Raw genomic sequence first — 21,554 nt, forward strand, 5'->3', positions numbered from 1 at the left:
TGTAACATTATAATAAATACATTTATAACATTATAAATAATCAAATACATTTATAACATTATAAATAATCAATACATTTATAACATTATAATGAATACATTTATAACATTATAAATAACAAATACATTTATAACATTATAAATAACCAAATACATTTATAACATTATAAATAACCAAATACATTTATAACATTATAAATAACAAAATACATTTATAACATTATAAATAATCAAATACATTTATAACATTATAAATAATCAAATACATTTATAACATTATCAATAATAATATACATTCATAACATTATAAAAAATAAAATACATTTATAACATTATAAATAATCAAATACATGTATAACATTATAAATAATCAAATACATTTATAACATTATAAATAATCAAATACATTTATAACATTATAAATAATCAAATACATTTATAACATTATAAATAATAAAATACATTTATAACATTATAAATAATAAATACATTTATAACATTATAAATAATAAATACATTTATAACATTATAAATAATAAAATACATTTATAACATTATAAATAATAAAATACATTTATAACATTATAAATAATAAATACATTTATAACATTATTAATAATAAAATACATTTATAACATTATAAATAATAATATACATTTATAACATTATAAATAATAAAATACATTTATAACATTATAAATAATAATATACATTTATACCATTATAAATAATAATATACATTTATAACATTATAAATAATAATATACATCTATAACATTATAAATAATAATATACATCTATAACATTATAAATAATCAAATACATTTATAACATTATAATCAAATACATTTATAACATTATAAATAATCAGATACATTTATAACATTATAAATAATAAAATACATTTATAACATTATAAATAATCAAATACATTTATAACATTATAAATAATCAAATACATTTATAACATTATAAATAATCAGATACATTTATAACATTATAAATAATAAAATACATTTATAACATTATAAATAATCAAATACATTTATAACATTATAAATAATCAAATACATTTATAACATTATAAATAATCAAATACATTTATAACATTATAAATAATCAAATACATTTATAACATTATAAATAATCAAATACATTTATAACATTATAAATAATCAAATACATTTATAACATTATAAATAATCAAATACATTTATAACATTTTAAATAATCAAATACATTTATAACATTATAAATAATCAAATACATTTATAACATTATAAATAATCAAATACATTTATAACATTATAAATAATCAAATACATTTATAACATTATAAATAATCAAATACATTTATAACATTATAAATAATAAAATACATTTATAACATTATAAATAATAAAATACATTTATAACATTATAAATAATAAAATACATTTATAACATTATATATAATAAAATACATTTATAACATTATAAATAATAAAATACATTTATAACATTATAAATAATAATATACATTTATAACATTATAAATAATCAAATACATTTATAACATTAAAAAAAATCAAATACATTTATAACATTATAAATAATCAGATACATTTATAACATTATAAATAACCAAATACATTTATAACATTATAAATAATAAAAAACATTTATAACATTATAAATAATAAAATACATTTATAACATTATATATAATAAAATACATTTATAGCATTATAAATAATAAAATACATTCATAACATTATATATAATAAAATACATGTATAACATTATATATAATCAAATATATTTATAACATTATTAATAATAAAATACATTTATAACATTATAAATAATAATATACATTTATAACATTATAAATAATCAAATACATTTATAACATTATAAATAATCATATACATTTATACCATTATAAATAATAATATACATTTATAACATTATAAATAATAATATACATCTATAACATTATAAATAATAATATACATCTATAACATTATAAATAATCAAATACATTTATAACATTATAATCAAATACATTTATAACATTATAAATAATCAGATACATTTATAACATTATAAATAATAAAATACATTTATAACATTATAAATAATCAAATACATTTATAACATTATAAATAATCAAATACATTTATAACATTATAAATTTTCAAATACATTTATAACATTATAAATAATCAAATACATTTATAACATTATAAATAATCAAATACATTTATAACATTTTAAATAATCAAATACATTTATAACATTATAAATAATCAAATACATTTATAACATTATAAATAATCAAATACATTTATAACATTATAAATAATCAAATACATTTATAACATTATAAATAATAAAATACATTTATAACATTATAAATAATAAAATACATTTATAACATTATAAATAATAAAATACATTTATAACATTATAAATAATAAAATACATTTATAACATTATATATAATAAAATACATTTATAACATTATAAATAATAAAATACATTTATAACATTATAAATAATAATATACATTTATAACATTATAAATAATCAAATACATTTATAACATTAAAAAAAATCAAATACATTTATAACATTATAAATAATCAGATACATTTATAACATTATAAATAACCAAATACATTTATAACATTATAAATAATAAAAAACATTTATAACATTATAAATAATAAAATACATTTATAACATTATATATAATAAAATACATTTATAGCATTATAAATAATAAAATACATTCATAACATTATATATAATAAAATACATTTATAACATTATAAATAATCAAATACATTTATAACATTATAAATAATCATATACATTTATAACATTATAAATAATCAAATACATTTATAACATTATATATAATAAAATACATTTATAACATTATAAATAATCAGATACATTTATAACATTATAAATAATAATATACATTTATAACATTATAAATAATAAAATACATTTATAACATTATAAATAATCAAATACATTTATAACATTATAAATAATCAAATACATTTATAACATTATATATAATAAAATACATTTATAACATTATAAATAATCAAATACATTTATAACATTATATATAATAAATACATTTATAACATTATAAATAATCAAATACATGTATAACATTATAAATAATCAAATACATTTATAACATTATATATAATAAAATACATTTATAACATTATAAATAATCAAATACATTTATAACATTATAAATAATCAAATACATTTATAACATTATATATAATAAAATACATTTATAACATTATAAATAATCAAATACATTTATAACATTATAAATAATCAAATACATTTATAACATTATAAATAATAAAGATTGTTAGTAAATGTTAAACTGAGATCTGATGATAAAGTCCTGTACCATGATGCATCATGAATGATTAATTTATTTAGGTTGTCCACTATGGGAGGCACTCTAGAACTCTCTGCTCGACTCTTTGCTGGATCTCTTCTCTCTGTGAATTTCTCTGTACACAATACTTTCATTTTTCTTCTTGAATTCTATGTGTAATCGATCCCTTCTGTTATGTTTGTTTTGTCATTGTACATCGACCTTGAGTTTGGTGAAAGACGCTATATAAGTTAAACTTATTACTATTATTATTATTGTAGTTTGTGTGGTTCTTAACACCAGATCAGCTGCTGTCTCTATTATCATGGCTGAACAGATTCTCACAAGTTGGGCTCGACGGTTTTCTTTATTTGTGTAAATAGAGATTAGAGTCGTTTGTGTGACTGTGAGGGTTTAGTGGTGCTGTTAGTGTTAGTATTAGTGATAGACACAAATAAATTCAATAATAAATGTTATTTTTACTTACTGAGTTCATCTTTATCTTCAGGTTCTTCCTTCTTCACAGGCTTCATCTGGAAACCTCCACACTGTTGGTCCTCTGGGGTGAGGTGTTCCTCAGAGGTGACGTGTTCCACAGGGATTAAAGTGACTTCACCTGAAATTCATCAATATGTGAAGAAGAAACTCAACAACTGGAGGAAACTGAAGGTTGTGGGTTTAGTTACCACAAATAAATACTAATTATATTTAATCCAGACTGGAAGTATCAGCATTTCTACATCCAATCCTATCCATATTTTCTTATTATTTCTACTATACTAACCAAACTGTACTGTACTAACATGGCAAATTGCTCCACATTTACTTACAGAAGTAACTTCCATCTTCTTCCTCCTCCTTCTTTATTAGTTTCTCTTGGAATCCTTCATTTTGTAGATCTATGGGGGTGACGTGTCCCTCTTCTGCTGACTGCATTATTAAAAGATCTGACAGGCAGACAGACAGATAGACAAATGTACTTTATTCCCTATTAAAGAGAAATACAGGAATACTCTTTCAGACTGTTTTAACTGATTATTTTTAATGCTGTGAGGCTGTAAACAGAGTGAAAATGTTGAAACTATTGTGGGACTGAGCAGCATCAGACAGAAAAGACTTCTAATAGAACTTTTTGGGTTGGTTTCACAGACAGGGATTAAGCCTAGTCCTAGACTACACAGCATTTTGAATGGAGATTCTCTATTTAAAGCTAAATGTAGTCCTGGACTATAAGCCTTAATCCCTGTCTGGGAAACAACCCTTTGAGTTTGGTGGAAGTGGTTTTGTGGCCCAAAGTGAAATGATGAAGTCTGATGTTCTTTACATCTAGTTTCTCATCCACTCCCAATAACAGTGCTGTACTAATACTTTTAACTTTTACTATAAACCTGTAAAACAACCTGTAAACAAAGCTACAAGAACTCGCTGTTTCTATCAAACATTAAAAACTGTAAACAAAGCTGAAAATGTGACGCGTTTATATCAAAATGTTAGATTTAATAATGAATAAACTCTGAATCCGTTACAATCCACTGATTCATCGGTTCAATGAATCGGTTCATCATTACTGAATCATGTGTGGTGCTAACAGTTAGCGGAGCAGCTAATAGTTTGTGTGTTTAAATAAAACTGGAGTTAAAGCTCCTCAAATCCTCACAGTGATGTTTTATTATGAACTCTAGTTTTATTATTAATTAGAATGTGGTTATAATTAAATATAAGGGTTATAATTAAATACATATTTTACTTACAGATGAGGCTCTACAGTACAAACACAGCAGCTTCTTGTTCTTCTTATGATGTTTAATGGCGGTTGGCAGAACAACTTAAGACGCACCAGCGCCACCAATTGGACTGGAGTTGAACAGCAGCTTAGCAGTAAAACATCTCCATTAGCCCTGTATCTCTCAGCTAGTGTTGGGGGGAACGAACCGATTCTATTGAATGACTCTTTTGAAATGAACTAAAAGAACCGAGGCGCTCCTCTAGTATAAGGACAAATAATTAAGGAATAAACTCGTTTAATGATGTTAAATCTGATTGGTTCATGGCGTTTATGTTTTAAAGCAGAAACAAACACAGGCACATCTCTGCACAAGAGAGGATTTTTCTGAAACTAAATAAATAAAGTAAATAAATGGAATTTGTTTGTAGATGTGATTCCAGTATACAGTATTTGTTTGGGTTTAGAATGTAACGTGAAAGTAAAGTAATGAGGAACGAGATTACATTTTCCAGGATGTAATGAGTAAAGTAATCCCATTACAATTTTAGTTAAGTAATGAGTAATCAGTAATGGATTACTTTTTTGAGTAACTACCCCAACACTGCTCAGGTAGCTTTAGAGAGGACTACAGTCAGTCCTAGACGTTCTTCCAAGCAGTTTCTCTAATGTCATGTTTTGTTTTCCAACTCACACATTCACATCAGTAGAAGCTTAAAAATAACACTACAAACCAACTAGTCTATAAGCACAAGAGGATTCATCTTTAAGCCCTCACTGTGTGGTTCCATGGTGTAATCCCTGATAGCACATATACGTCTCAGAGACGTCTGGAAAAGGTCGGAACATCTTAAATGCATCGCGTTCCATTTAACTTGATCTTACGTTGGTCTTATCATCATCACCGCGTTCTACATATTGAACACATACACATATACGTCTTTTTGACATCTGCATTAAGCAGCGATTTTCACCCGAGCTGCAATTTCCCCGTTCGGATTCTGACCTCGTCGAACTTTCACACCATATGCTCACAACATGAAAAAAGTAGTTAGTATTGTATCCAGTACACTGGAAGGTAGAATTATTACTGGTTTTTTTAACCTCTTTATTAACTCGCACTTAGGACATAACTACACTGGGCGAGTCGCAGGGCTCACCAGTTCATACAGACAGGCAGACGTGACCTACCTTTGGAGAAGGATGAAATAAAAGTGGGGAGGGAAAAAGTGGGGAGGGAAAAAGGGGGGAGGGAAAAAGGGGTGGGGGACACCCCACACCATTCATACGTTGTTGATTGAGAAACACACATGCAGCAGTTTCTGCAGTGGCCAAGCTGAATTGTACATATGACCATATGCATTTATTCTCCATTAGTGCAACTAGGAAACCTCATACTTGTCTAAACAGAGCTAAATAAAGGATCAAGTACATGTAAGAAAAATAAAGTTTTCTTTTAAAGTTAATGGAAAGTATAACATTCGTGGATCTTACCTCTGCTAAGAAAAGTTTACAGACATTTGAATATTTAATCTACTAAATATAGTAGTGTACATTAGACTTGGACTAATTGCAGCACATGTAGCGGGTGTCTCAAGTTCAATGTTCTTAACACTGTTCTTTGCTGCACATCCACCACTATAAGTCTACTCTGCGTTGTGTTCGTTGAGTTCTGCGGTGCTTAAAGAAGGACCACGACCACGACCACTGCTGGCTAATGTCTTTTATTTGGCCGGTGCTCTGTATAAACAGATAAATATGATCAGTAAGGCTCTGGACACCTTGCAGAAATGTGTAGTTCAAGTATAAACAAAACTCTCCCATGTACACATGCAGAACATCAGCCCCTCCTAACAGAAACGCACATCAGGAAACCCCGTGGAGCAGAAAAACACATATTTTTAAATAAAACTTTAAAAAGTGTCTTTTACAAGGTTCACGTATAAACCACAACATATCTACATGTTCATAACCTAATTTTACCCTATTTATACTGTTTATAACTTTATAGCAATTGTTTTATGTAGTTATTTAAAAGTTTTAAACCGCATACCTCCTCTCAGTTTGCATCCCACAGACTGAGAGCGCTGCAGCAGTGTCACAACAAAAAACCTGTATCTCTTAAAGAGACAGTACACAATTAACATAAACATCAAATAAATGGTTCCCCAATGCAAACATTTAACATATATACATACCGAACACAAAAATAACATTGTAAACCCATTACAGGATTTGGTGGAATTTTAAATAAAACAAAAGTATTTTTTAACCCTGTTACATTCACCCCTCCTAAAATTCACCAACATCCTGATCGGATGAACTTCTACGGTTATAAAGAGGCTTAGTGTGCTATACTGACACATTCTGGAACAAGTGAACGGTAATACCTAGTTTACCTAGTCAACTTAAAAGCTATCTCAGATTCAAGGTTTAGAAAAGAAAGAGGTTGATCAGGCCTCTAATTTCTCTTAGAGCAATGTGACGCCTTATTACGCCACACAATACTTGGTCCTCATAGACTTGTCAAACAGACACCATCGTAGTGCAAACAAAATAAAACTTCACGAGTTAAATCTTAAAACGACAAATATTTAAGAACTATTCCTAAATGGAGTATTTGGACCTCTCAGAAGTTGTCTCTGAACCATTGATTCTATTAATCTATTCACTGTTTTGACTAATCTCCCTGCACGTGTTCTAACACGACTATCAACCTCAGCAGGTGTGTGCGAGCCAGTGAAAGACGAAGTATCCTGTAGTGTGTGCGGCATGTCTGAATCTGGTAAAGCTAAGCTAGATTCAGTGTTTTCAGAACAAGGGTCAGGCTTTTCTGAATCAGTCATATTAGACTTGAGTGAACCTTCAGGTGAAGAAGGTGCTGACTCCTCTCCATCACTAGATTCTGACAGGCTCTACACATTGTCCTGAGCTACTACTCCAGAACCTGAAGCCATCTTTTCTTCACTGTCATAGTCCTCTAGACCAGATTCTGTACTAAGCAGTGATTGGTCAGACTCATCAACATCTTCATGCTCATACAGCTCAGGGACTGGTAAGAAGTTAACCTCCATCAACAGGTTCCGGTGAACAACTCTTGTACGTCCTGTTACATTCTGTATTTTGTAGACATGCATTTTAGGGTCTGCACTAACAACAGTGTAAAGTCCATCCTCCCATTTGTCTGCCAACTTTCTCTTGCCTCGTTCTCCCTTGTTTGCTACCAGCACACGATCCCCCACAGACAGAAAGGTGCCCTTGATGCACCTGTTGTAATGCTGGGCCTGACGTAGCTGTTCAGCAGATGAATGCTTCTGAGCAATCTCCATAGCACTCTTAAGACCAGAAACCAGTGACCTGGCATACGAATTGTAATCAGCAACTTCAGGACTATTCAAAACTTGCTTGAACATGAGGTCCACTGGCAGCCTAGGGACACGCCCAAACATAAGGAAGAAGGGTGCGTATCCCGTGGTCTCATGAACTGTAGCGTTATAGGCAACGGTGAGGGTCTGAATTTGTTGTGGCCATTTATCTTTTGCCTTGAGGGGCAGAGTACGAAGCATGTTGCCTAATGTGCGATTGAATCGCTCTGTGCACCCGTTGCCCATAGGATGGTAAGCTGTTGTGTGGGATTTTTCAACGGCAGCTAAATGTAGAAGCTCTGCTATCAATTTGCTCTCAAAATTTGCGCCTTGGTCGGAATGTATCTGCTCTGGAAACCCATATATGCAGAATATGTTATCCCAAAGTTTCTTGGCGACCTGCCTTTGGCACAAGGGAATGCATGAGCTAGTTTTGTAAAGTGGTCAGTAACCACAAGAACATCCACTGTTCGCTGTTTGCTATCTTCTGCTGACCAAAAGTCTATACATACTAACTCCATTGGGGCAGAAGTTTTGATACTCTCCAAAGGCGCACGTGCAGCTGGTTCAGGCGACTTTCCAAATACACACCTTTGACAACACTTGACATGTTCTCTGATATCCTTCTCCATATCAGGCCAATAAAAGCGCTGTCTTGCAAATGATATTGTACGGTCTTGACCCTGATGGCCTGCCAGATCATGGATGCCGGACACCGCTCTGTCCTTAAGACTCTTTGGTAGCACATACTGGAATCGTTTCTGCTTGGTTGAAAAATCTTTTGTCACTGTATACAAAACACCATCACTAACATGCAGCTTGTCCCATTGCTTGAACAGCCTGAGGACCTTAGAATCAGCACCTTGTCTGTCTCGTCTAGATGGTCGCCTCTTAGCAATGACAAATGGCAATACTTTGGAGATGACTGGATCCTGCTCTTGACTTAATTTAAGCTCCTGCATAGAAATTATGGGTACTGTTTCTTGGCTGCTTGACAGTTGTTGAACATGCTGGGCTAAGTTAACTGCTCTGACCTCCACCGCATCAGCCCAATCACAATAGGTCTGGCAGAGAGCTCTGATCTCAGCTGCATTATACTGAGTTCTGGGTGGTGTATGGTTTGCTGATCTGAACATTTGAGACTGGCAGCTGGCTCTAAAAACATCCTGCACAGAATCCTCCTCTACCCCATTGGACTGCTGAATGGGTGTAGGGTATGGTTCTTCAAGTAACCTCTGCCCAATGGGTTTAGCAAAGGGATCGCGACTCAAAGCATCAGCCACGACATTCACTTTCCCAGGTAGATGTTTAAGATCAAAGGAGAAAGATGCAAGCTTCGAAACCCAGCCCAACTCACATGCATCAAGCTTTGGCTTTGTCATGAGGTAAGTACGTGGATTATTATCTGTCCAGACTGTAAAACTATGGCCCTTCAACCAGTGGCTGAACTTCTCACAGACGCTCCATTTCAAGGCCATAAACTCAAGTCTGTGAGCTGGGTACTTTCGCTGTGATGCACTGAGAGTCTTGCTTGCAAAAGCTACAGGTCTTGCTTTGGATTCTCCCTTGGGCACTTGAGAAAGCACAGCCCCAAGACCATCCAAGGATGCATCAACTGACAAGATAAATGGTTAATCAAATTCAGGATGTGCAAGCACAACACATTCCAGCAGCATACGTAGTCTTCAGCTGGTTAAAAGCGAGCTGACATTCGTCTGTCCAATCTGTAGTGGTAAGTTTTCTGTACACGCCCTGAGACTTCCTGTCTTTAGCCACTTTCCCTCTTCTTTTCTGCCCAGCAGTAAGTGCAAACAGGGGTTTTGCGATAGAGGAACAGTTGGGTATGAAATGCTGGTAATAAAACACCATGCCAAGAAATGATTTGATCCTTTTAACGCAGGGTGTAGCGCCATCCTCCTCCATAAGGTCCTGTACCTCTCATTCAGGTCAGAAACATGCCATTATTTCAATTTACCAAACTTAATTGCCCTTCTGTAAAAGTTAGCAAGTCATGTGACTCATGTGTACTGTCCAATGAAACATCTTTGCGTGTGTCTCTGTGGCGCAATCGGTTAGCGCGTTTGGCTGTTAACCAAAAGGTTGGTGGTTCGAGCCCACCCAGGGACGAGTGCCTTTTATTGCACAACCTGCCTGTTGATGAAACGGATATGAGACACAACAACAATGTGTAGCTCCACAGAATAGTGGAAATAAGTAACTGAAAACATCCAGTAAACAACAGTCCTACAAGCACAAATATCCACCTGATAAGTCACCGGAGACCAGTTGTCCAAAGTTGAAGAACGTCCTTTTGGTTTCCGTAGATGTTAAATGAAGATACTCGCCCAACGTGGGGCTCGAACCCATGACCCTGAGATTAAGAGTCTCATGCTCTACCGACTGAGCTAGCCAGGCTTAAGCAGCATGTTAGTACAGACAGCTCATCGGTCAGACCATCAGAGAGATGTAGGTTTAATTCACTAACATCACGACCAGATTAAGAACTAATTCACAGTTTACAAACAAACACAATTCAGAATAAGTAACAGAAACAGACACAGACTTACTGTCACTTTTAAACTACTACCTTGACTTGTGTTGAGTTATGAGATTTGCAGTATGATGTTGTTTGGTGTTTGTTAGTGATGAATAGAAGGCTGGTCTATAGAATCCACAATTAATGCCAACTTCAGTGGTTATACAGTTTAAAAAAGTTTTATAAGATGGGCTGTCCTAAAATGACACATTACACATCCCTAAATGCAGTGGCGGCTGGCCAATACGGGGTGCAGGGGCACCGCCCCCCTTCAAATTATTAAGATGTTAAAATAAGTAAATTACATACTGCAAAATAATTATGAAATTAATTAGTCTGTTTGTCTAATTGTCTAATTAACTGTTTATCTAATGGTCATGATAGCATTTTTAAATAAATAAATATTTGTATTTAATTGTTTACATCGTGCACACGTCCCATGCGCGGGGCGCCAGTCTAATGAGTGTCTATGTACGTGCATAAACTTTTGGCAAGCACGTGGTCTGAGGCTGCTCTTTAATTGGTTGTTTTCAATTTTCCACAGGGCGCAGCTCTCTGCGCCCCGTATACACCCACTCTTATTAGAAGTGTGTCACTATTGGCTTATTTTTTTTAAACGCCGTGTGATTGGACAATCCCCGAGTCCACTCATTAACTGATCAATCAGCTGCGGTTCATCAGCTTGGTTCACGTTAAACAGTTAGTTGCAGATGAAGTTAGTTGTAAGATGAAGGTTACAGGATTACAGGAGGTTACAGGATTGCTGTTAGAAGGCACAATGAAGAGGTGACAAAAAATCTAGAATAATAGACTGTGTGAAATTTTGTGGAGCCTTTGAGCTGGCCTTGCGTGGCCATGATGAAAGTAAGAGCTCAGATAATCCCGGAATTTTTCGAGGGTTGGTGGATTTTGTTGCTTCCCTTGATGGAGTGCTGAGAGAGCACATTGAGAATGCCACTGTGTTTAAGGGAACTTCAAAAACTGTGCAGAATGAGCTACTGGACTGTATGTTGTCTGTTCTGAAGGAACATATAATCAAAGAAGCCCAGGGCAGCGATTTTCTTTCAATCCAGGCAGATGAGACAATGGATATTGCCACGCAGTGCCAGCTTGTTCTTGTACTACGCTATATTGATGCTAAAAACAATGTGCAGGAAAGATTTTTTGAGTTCATCCCTTTGCAGTCGGCCACTGCTGATTCCATTGCTACAGCCCTAAAAGAACGTCTTGCAACTATCCTTCCTGAGGATCAAAAGGGTAAGCTCATCTGCCAGGCATATGATGGAGCCAGCGTGATGAGGAGTGCCACTGCAGGTGTTCAGAAGAAGATACAAGACATGTACCCAAATGCACACTACATCCACTGCTATGCACATCAGCTCAATTTGATAATGCAGCAGGCTACTTCTCACATAACCAAAGTGAGAATTTCTTTTTCTAACCTTGGTGGATTTGCCAGCTTTTTTTCCAGATCACCCAAGCGCACAAGTATTCTTGATAGAGTTGTGTCGCACAGACTACCAGCATCCAGCAATATCAGATGGAACTTTCACAGCCGTACCATCAATACTGTGTTTGAACACAGAGAGGACCTCATTCGCTGTTTTGAAAGCATACGAGACTCTGGTGACTTTGACCCCGTTACTGTCAGAGAGGCAGGTGCGTTTGCCATGCTACTGGAGGATCAGGATTTTAAGTTCTTTCTGCAGCTTTTCCACCATATCATGCCTCATGTGGACCTCCTCTATTCCAAACTCCAGAAGAAGGTCATAGATTCAGTTTATATCAAGGAGAGCATTCAGCAGTTCCAGCAGGACATTCAAAAGATCAGGTAATAGTTGTGCATTTTCCTCTTTTGTTTATTAGTATTATTGTTATTATTATTGTTATTGTAATTTTTTTCCTTTGCAGAAATTCTCTCCATTCCATGGTTGGACAAAGCAGTGAAGGTAGCGGTCAGCCAGTAAAGAAGCGTCGGACACTCAGTGTAGAAGACCATGAAAGGATTGCTGCAGAGGTGAGTTGTGGAAGTCACAGTCCAATTAGATTTGTTTAGAGCTGTTTCTATGCTATGCATGAATGATCAGTGTATGTTGGTGTAATGCTTGTCAGCAATATATGTTATTATTCTTGCTGTACTGCAATATATGGGTAATATGGAATAAAACAAATTCTCATAACATTTGGTTCCTGAATTTTCTATAAACCTGTCCCACAAAAATTCTGTTCCAAAAATGCTTTAACACATGTTGTCTTGAAAATGGCAGCAAACTCATTTCTATGACTTGATCTATGACTAAATTTCAACAGTGATAGAAAAATAACTATTTAGATGTGAAATAAATAAATTATGATCACTTCATAATTTTCATGTTTATCCTTCTCTAGGTCTGTGATATCATACTGGGACACACCAGTGAGCGCTTTTCCTTCACAAACCACCTTGTTAGTGCCACACTCTTGCAGGGGGACAGGTTTAAACAATACAAGACAGCATTTCCTGAAGATGCACTGAGCAACACCTTAAAAGCCTATCCAGTGCTCAATCAAGGTAAGCTGAAGACAGAGCTTAGTCTTATCTACAGCAAGGAAGAGTTCAAAGCCTGTTGTGGTGCTGTGGGCCTATTCCAGATGTTTATGGAAAATAATCTTGAAGAAGTATTTTCAGAGACTGTCACTCTCCTGAAGATCCTCATCACCACACCCATGACCACAGCAGAAGCTGAAAGGTGCTTCTCAACCTTGAAAAGAATTAAAACCTTTCTGAGAAACTCTATGACCCAGGACAGGCTGAATGCAATGGCCATGCTGTCAATGGAGAAGAGACTAGTGACTGAGATTACTGACTTTAACCATAATGTCATTGAGAAATTTGCAAGACAGAAGGAAAGGAGGGCAAAATTCATGTTCAAATAGTGCTACTTTTAAAGGCTTTTTTTTTTATTATAACAGAAAATAAACATGTACAGAAAAAACGTTTTAAACATATTTGATTGTAGTTTGTTCCTTGTTTACTGCAGAATCAGTTAATGCAGTTTCACTCATTTTTGGATGTTTATTAGCCGAGAACGAGCCGAAAGAAACTCGAATGTCAGGCGAATGTCCAAGACTTCCTGGTTTAGTTCGTGAGTGTTCTGTTCAAAACAAGTGTGTTTAAATCAAATCAACAATCTGAACTACATAAAGTAACAATACACAGTAATGTACAGAAGTGTAGAAATGTATAAACTCACCTGCGTTCATCAACTTCAATTATCTACAAAACTACAAACACAGACACGGAACAGATCCACACTCGAACAGAACAGGATCAGATCAGTTTCACTTCTGCTGAACTAAAGGAGAGAGAGAGAGAGAGAGAGAGAGAGAGAGAGAGAGAGGTGGAACAACAGTGTAAGGTTTTTTTATTTTTAGCACCTGGTCAGGGTCACGGTGGGTCCTTCTTTACTTGTTAACACTGAATGTAAATCAGGAACACATGCTGCACAATTATTTGAAGGTAACCAATTATCATTCAGTTTAGTTTTAAATAATACACACACACATACTTTTTATGCCTCATCCTGCAACTGTTTCACATGTCTTTTCGTTTAAAGAAATATTTTATAGGAGAGATGCTACACTTACCCATCCCACTCGTACTACAGGAAATTATAATGTAAATATTACAATAAATAAATAATAGTAACTTTGTTTAACTGCCTTGGACATTAGCTTTGATGAAGAAAAAGCCGCTGGGTCAGTGTGTAACAGGAGGTTTGGAGTGAAGGTGTGTGTGTGTGGATAAAAGTCTCCCATCCCTTTCTCTTACTTTTATTTTTCTTGCCAGCTTCGTGTTGTATTGAAACTAAAATAAATAAATAAGTAATTAAAAGCTTAAAATTGTTTAGGTTAGGTTTGTGTATGTATGATTTGTGTACATTTTATTCATTTAAATGATCCTCTAGGCCACACAGGGAGGATGGAGGTCCCTGCTGAGTCTGGTTCCTCTCAAGGTTTTTCCTGTAATTTTAAGGAAGTTTTTCCTTCTCACTGTCGCCCTCGGTTTGCTCAACAGGGGTTTTTGGTCTGTTGGTCCTGGATACTGCAAAGTTGCTTTGTTCAGTGTAGAAAGCGCTGTATAAATAAATTTGACTTGACTTGTATTATTGTTTGGCGCCTCTTGTGGCACTACTGGATAACTGTTAAAAATATATGATATGGAGATCTTGTGACCATTGTTCACACAGGCACTGACTTAATTAAAGTGTAAAAGCATAAACAGCACCGTCTAGAAAGATTAATCCTCTTGTGCTTATAGACTAGTTGGTTTGTAGTGTTATTTTTAAGCTTCTACTGGTGTGAATGTGTGAGTTGAAAAACAAAACATGACATTAGAGAAACTGCTTGGAAGAACGTCTAGGACTGACTGTAGTCCTCTCTAAAGCTACCTGAGCAGTGTTGGGGTAGTGACTCAAAAAAGTAATCCATTACTCATTACTCATTACTTAACTAAAATTGTAATGGGATTACTTTACTCATTACATCCTGGAACATGTAATCTCGTTCCTCATTACTTTACTTTCACGTTACATTCTAAACCCAAACAAATACTGTATACTGGAATCACATCTACAAACAAATTCCATTTATTTACTTTATTTATTTAGTTTCAGAAAAATCCTCTCTTGTGCAGAGATGTGCCTGTGTTTGTTTCTGCTTTAAAACATACACGCCATGAACCAATCAGATTTAACATCATTAAACAAGTTTATTACTTAATTATTTGTCCTTATACTAGAGGAGCGACTCGGTTCTTTTAATTCATTTTAAAAGAATCGTTCAATAGAATCGGTTAGTTCAGGAACGACTCATCCCTCATCACAGTAACTGTAATGTCATTACAAATATGTAACTGTAACGCGTTACATTACTTCGTTACAGATAAAAAGTAATCACGTGACTGTACCGCGTTCCCCCCAACACTGTAGCTGAGAGATACAGGGCTAATGGAGATGTTTTACTGCTAAGCTGCTGTTCAACTCCAGTCCAGTTGGTGGCGCTGGTGCGTCTTAAGTTGTTCTGCCAACCGCCATTAAACATCATAAGAAGAACAAGAAGCTGCTGTGTTTGTACTGTAGACCCAGCTAGCACAATCATCTGGCCCAGTTCCCACTTTTCTATCGGCACAGTCGGCTGTGTGTCAGAATCGGCCAGAATCAATGTAGCCAGATCCGGTCCAGTTGTTACCACAGCTGGGTCTGGCTGTTGCTCGTAGAAACGCGTGCGCGCCGACGCTGGTTGTCCGGCTGTGCGTCCAGTGTCTGATTCAGCGCCGGTGTTCTGTCGATTTGTCCTACCCTATCGAAATTTCCTACCGTAGCGCAGATTTATAGATCTATCTGTCGATTTGTCCTACCCTATCGAAATGTATTCCTGTAGTAAATATTTAAGTTTTATCGATCTATTCTTATTAAAATTATGTTTATCTTATTATAAACTATAGGTAGCACATCTCGATAGCTCTATATATTATTATACCTAGTGGTAGCACATCTCGATAGCTCTGTATATTATAATGAACTATAGGTAGCACATCTCGATAGCTCTATATATTCTTATAAACTACCCAGTTCTGGGCCATATTCGGCATGCCGGAACTTTTTGTGTCGGCCCACATCCGGCAGCCAGATCTGGCCCAGTGTCAAAATGAATGACGGTTAGATTGTGGCCCGTATACGGCTGCCCGGATCCCAGCCATGACTGCCAGCAATATGCCAGCACTTAACCACCTGCTAGCCAGAACAACCATTATCGGGCCAATAATGGCCCAGTTCTGGCCTGCAGTAGATTTTTAAAAAGGCTTTCCCCAGCCATATGTAACCTTTAATGGTCACTGGGACTACTTCAAATGTTCTTGCTCTTTAATAATAAGTACAACTATTGCAAATAATGTATTAATAAGAAGACAAAGGTGAAGAATAAGAATAATAGTAACAAAAATGTACACACGTTTAACATATATGTATGTATGTCTTAAAAAAATGTCTTAAATAGTACTATATAGTACAGTTAAACCAGTAACAGAAAAAAAACTAATGTACACCAACATTTTTATCAAGTATTTTTATTTATTATAAGTTCATAAAAAATAATAATATAATAGCCATAATTTCCTGCCTCACACTGGTCTTCAATTCTGAAATGAAACCAAAAACAGAAATGAAAAACGTTGAATGTTAAAGAAAATAATGCCACAAGCATTATCCAGAACAGTACTTTAGCAAAACAGTGTCTTCAGTAGGTTGAATAACATAAGCACAAACTTAAGTTTGCCTACAAACTAGGGCCACTGTAAAAAAAAAAAAAAAAAAAAAAAAATATATATATATATATATATATATATATATATACAGTATGTAAGTTTCAGTTTTGAGAATAAAGTTGAAATGATTATAAGAATAAAGTCAAAAATATTTCGAGAATAAAGGTGAAATTATTATGAGAATGAAGTTGAAATATTATGGCCAAAGAGTGGTTGTTTGTATTGTACACTTCCACCCACATGACATTATGACTAAACCCGTCAATGCAACCATTTATAGCGATGCTGATCGGCTTTAGTTTATCGTACAAGTCCATAAGGCTCGAATTAAAATACTGGTGATGACGCAGACACCAAGCACACCGGTGGCGCACGTTCTTCTAAATAAATACAGTTTATTGCAAAGCTGTTTCATTGTCCTTTTACCAGGGGCATCGTAGTGGGGTGAAAAGTGGGACTGAGTTACCAGGGTCCCAAGTCGGGGGAGGGCCCTTGAGGAGTCTAGAAAGAGTCTGGACTGAGGTGGAGGGGGCCCATGGGCACTGCTTGTGCATAGGGCCCAGAATTTGGTGCTACGCCCCTTACTTTTATTCAAACAAATTGGTGCTGATGTGCCAGGAGATCATGAACATCTCTCATTTTAACACAAGAAAGTTGCTATGGCCATAATATTTTGACTTTAATCTCAAAATAATATCAACTTTATTCTTGAAATAATATCAACTTTATTCTCAAAATCGAAAAATTTTCTTTAAAGTGGCCCTATTGTATTTTATGTCCATATCATGCACCCCTATTTTTCAGTCCCTTGACATGCAGTGTTTAAGATATTTCATTTACTTAAATTGGTTTGAGAAGATCAGTTCAGATGATTAAACATGAAGTTGAAGCTGCTGATGAAAGAAGGACAGGTATAAGTACAGAAGGTAAAATAGGTGTATTATCAAATGATATAATTGCAAATTACTGTTTAAAAAGATACACAGTGGTATCAGGCAATCTACCTCATGTTTGACATCTGTACTATATTTGATCATTTAATTGATAATGAAGTCACTTCAGGAAAGTGAAAATTTTGATGACAGGCAAAAAAGATAATAGATAGGATATTGCAGTTGTAATTGTATATGAGTCATAATTATTTATGTTTACTGTAGAAAAAAACAGATATTTAATACATTGAATGCATTTAATTAAAAACAATTCTCAGCAGTAAATGAACAATTACTAAGCAATAAACAGTTAAAATGTATTATAGTCAACTAAGGCCTTTAAAGTAAATGTGTAAAATATTCTGAACCAAATAAATAAGAGCAAAAGATACACTGTACTGATATTACTGTAATATTGTATTTACTAATCTAACACATTGAAAGTAATCGCTATTATATATCATTGTATTAAAAAAACACACTGTCATATAATTGTATTCCATAAATTACACGTTAAATTAATTAAAACCTTTCACTTGAAACAAAAAAATATATAATACAATTTTAAAAAATAATATATGGATACTTAATGAGTTAATGCAATTTAAATAGTTTTCATATTTTTTCATTGACATTTTTATTTAAGCTAGATAAACCCAATTAATTTCTTGTTAAACCCTTGTCTTTTTGTAGTGAAACTTCATTCAGTAACTTGACTATTCCTTTCATGTCTCTTTTCTCTGTCCTTTCTTCCTCCTTCCCTGTCCCCAGAAAGCTGAAGCCACCTTTTTATGTGTTTTTCTATTTCCCCATCCGTTGCGTTTGCAGTGAAACTGTTTCTCCTGACAGCAGCTAAAACATATTGGAAAACATACATAGTATACAAAAAGAACACAGTGTCTCAGGTATATCTACACTGTGGCTACATTGTATTAAAACAACACCATCATTGACCATTTTGTCAGGTACACAGAAGGTGGATGAGTGAACTAGACTCAGGAGTGATAAACAATTATAGTCTAAAGCTCATTTGTTCCTGCACAATTTATCAGCCCCTCACATTCTGCTGTAACGTTTATAACATCTATGGTAGGGGTATATGATAAAATGACACCTCAGTGTATATAAATATTCTTTTAGTGCTCATTTTGTACTGTATATGTTCCAGTATGTATAAATATGTAAAATATTCTGTCTTTTACCCTGCCAAAACAAAGTCTTTTAAAACTTTTAAATTATGAATATTAATTAAAAAAAAAACCTACCCAAGATTATATCTTTCAGTTTGGTCGATTTAAATGGAATTTTTTCATTTGCTCCTGTCCAGTTTATTTTTTTTGCCAGGTCATTTGTTACTGTTTTTTGCATAATTCTCCAAACAGTTTCCTTCATAGTCATACCTCCAGAAACACCAAAACACTCAATCTGTAAAAGAAAAAAAAACATTATTTTTTTTATTTCAATAAACTGAAATTAAGAATGCGTAAATTTGACAAGTTTCTAAGATCGCCAAATATAATCCAAATTATCCCTAATTAACCCAAATGTAATCCATACTGCACATTCACTGCGCTATACTGCACACAGAAATGGGTGATTGTCTGTTACTGCACCACAGTCAGTATACATACTGTAACCAAACGTATTTGGACACTTTACACCACACACTACACACACACACACACACACACACACACACACACACACACACTTTGACAAACACCCAGGACACAAAAGCAACAGTCTAATGGCACTTTAGCAACCATTTTAACATTATTAGCTGCATATTATAATTATTTCTTATAATGCAAAACATTTTACAGCTTTTATAGAAATATAAACAAATGCAATGTTTTACATTTTCTAATGTTGTGCTCACTAATAAAAGTCAAGAAGTTTTAAGTAAAAAAAAAGTTATCTGCTCTTAAACATAGTAGAGGGTCACTTAAGAACACACCATGGTTAAGTAAATTGTCAAATTGTATCTTTTAAAGGTACTATAACAAAGTACATACATAACACGTAAAATTTAACATAGAAAGCACTTACTAGTCTCTTCTGAAGATCAGAGTCTGCCTTGAGGTTAATGTCAAATTGTCTGAACTGGGATTCGTTTGCAAGTGGAGCAGTAAAATCCTCAATTTGTTTTGGATGATTTTTTCCTAATGCAATTGTGATGGACCTAAGTAGGCCTAGCATTTCATTTTGTTGTTGTCGCAGAATCTCTAATACAGTTAAAATTTCCCTCCCGATTACTGTTAGTAAAAAATAACTTACAGTTAATAATTTCAATTTCTAAATACACACACACACACACACACAAATTGTAAAACTACAAAGTGCTTCTATATGGTAAGTGGAGCTGATAAAATGGACAGTGAGTGTAGAAACAAGGAGGTGGTTTTAATGTCATGGCCGATCAGTGTATATCTACTGTATATACACAGTATATATATTATATATATATATATACAGTGCCTTGCAAAAGTATTCAGCCCCCTTGAACTTTTCAACCTTTTGCCACATTTCAGGCTTTAAACATAAAGATATGAAATTGTAATTTTTTGTGAAGAATCAATAACAAGTGCGACACAATTGTGAAGTGGAACGAAATTTATTGGATATTTTAAACTTTTTTTAGAAATAAAAACCTGAAAAGTGGGGCGTGCAATATTATTCAGCCCCTTTACTTTCAGTGCAGCAAACTCACTCCAGAAGTTCAGTGAGGATCTCTGAATGATCCAATGTTGACCTAAATGACTGATGGTGATAAATAGAATCCACCTGTGTGTAATCAAGTCTCCGTATAAATGCACCTGCTCTGTGATAGTCTCAGAGTTCTGTTTAAAGCGCAGAGAGCATCATGAAGACCAAGGAACACACCAGGCAGGTCCGAGATACTGTTGTGGAGAAGTTTAAAGCCGAATTTGGATACAAAAAGATTTCCCAAGCTTTAAACATCTCAAGGAGCACTGTGCAAGCGATCATATTGAAATGAAGGGAGTATCAGACCACTGCAAATCTACCAAGACCCGGCCGTCCCTCTAAACTTTCAGCTCAAACAAGGAGAAGACTGATCAGAGATGCAGCCAAGAGGCCCATGATCACTCTGAATGAACTGCAGAGATCTACAGCTGAGGTGGGAGAATCTGTCCATAGGACACAATCAGTCGTACACTGCACAAATCTGGCCTTTATGGAAGAGTGGCAAGAAGAAAGCCATTTCTCAAAGATATCTATAAAAAGTCACCTGGGAGACACACCAAGCATGTGGAAGAAGGTGCTCTGGTCA

The 21,554-nt window shown here is 33.9% G+C and overlaps 2 protein-coding genes and 1 non-coding gene across 3 annotated transcripts in view; 2 read left to right on the top strand and 1 right to left on the bottom strand.

Moving 5' to 3' along the window:
- LOC134326291 (zinc finger protein 420-like) overlaps nt 1–21,554 on the top strand; it is a gene marked incomplete at its 3' end in the record, with an annotated part of 192,081 nt that overhangs the window by 119,598 nt on the left and 50,929 nt on the right. The gene's annotated exons all lie outside the window — the stretch shown is intronic.
- The window catches only part of LOC134327050 (zinc finger protein 658-like), a 52,706-nt gene that overhangs the window by 3,622 nt on the left and 27,530 nt on the right, over nt 1–21,554 (bottom strand). The gene's annotated exons all lie outside the window — the stretch shown is intronic.
- On the top strand, nt 10,544–10,617 carry trnan-guu (transfer RNA asparagine (anticodon GUU)). Its single transcript has one exon. It is a non-coding gene; the product is annotated as a tRNA-Asn (tRNA).

Source organism: Trichomycterus rosablanca, chromosome 14 (genome assembly GCF_030014385.1).
Source record: "Trichomycterus rosablanca isolate fTriRos1 chromosome 14, fTriRos1.hap1, whole genome shotgun sequence".
Lineage (NCBI taxonomy): Eukaryota > Metazoa > Chordata > Actinopteri > Siluriformes > Trichomycteridae > Trichomycterus > Trichomycterus rosablanca.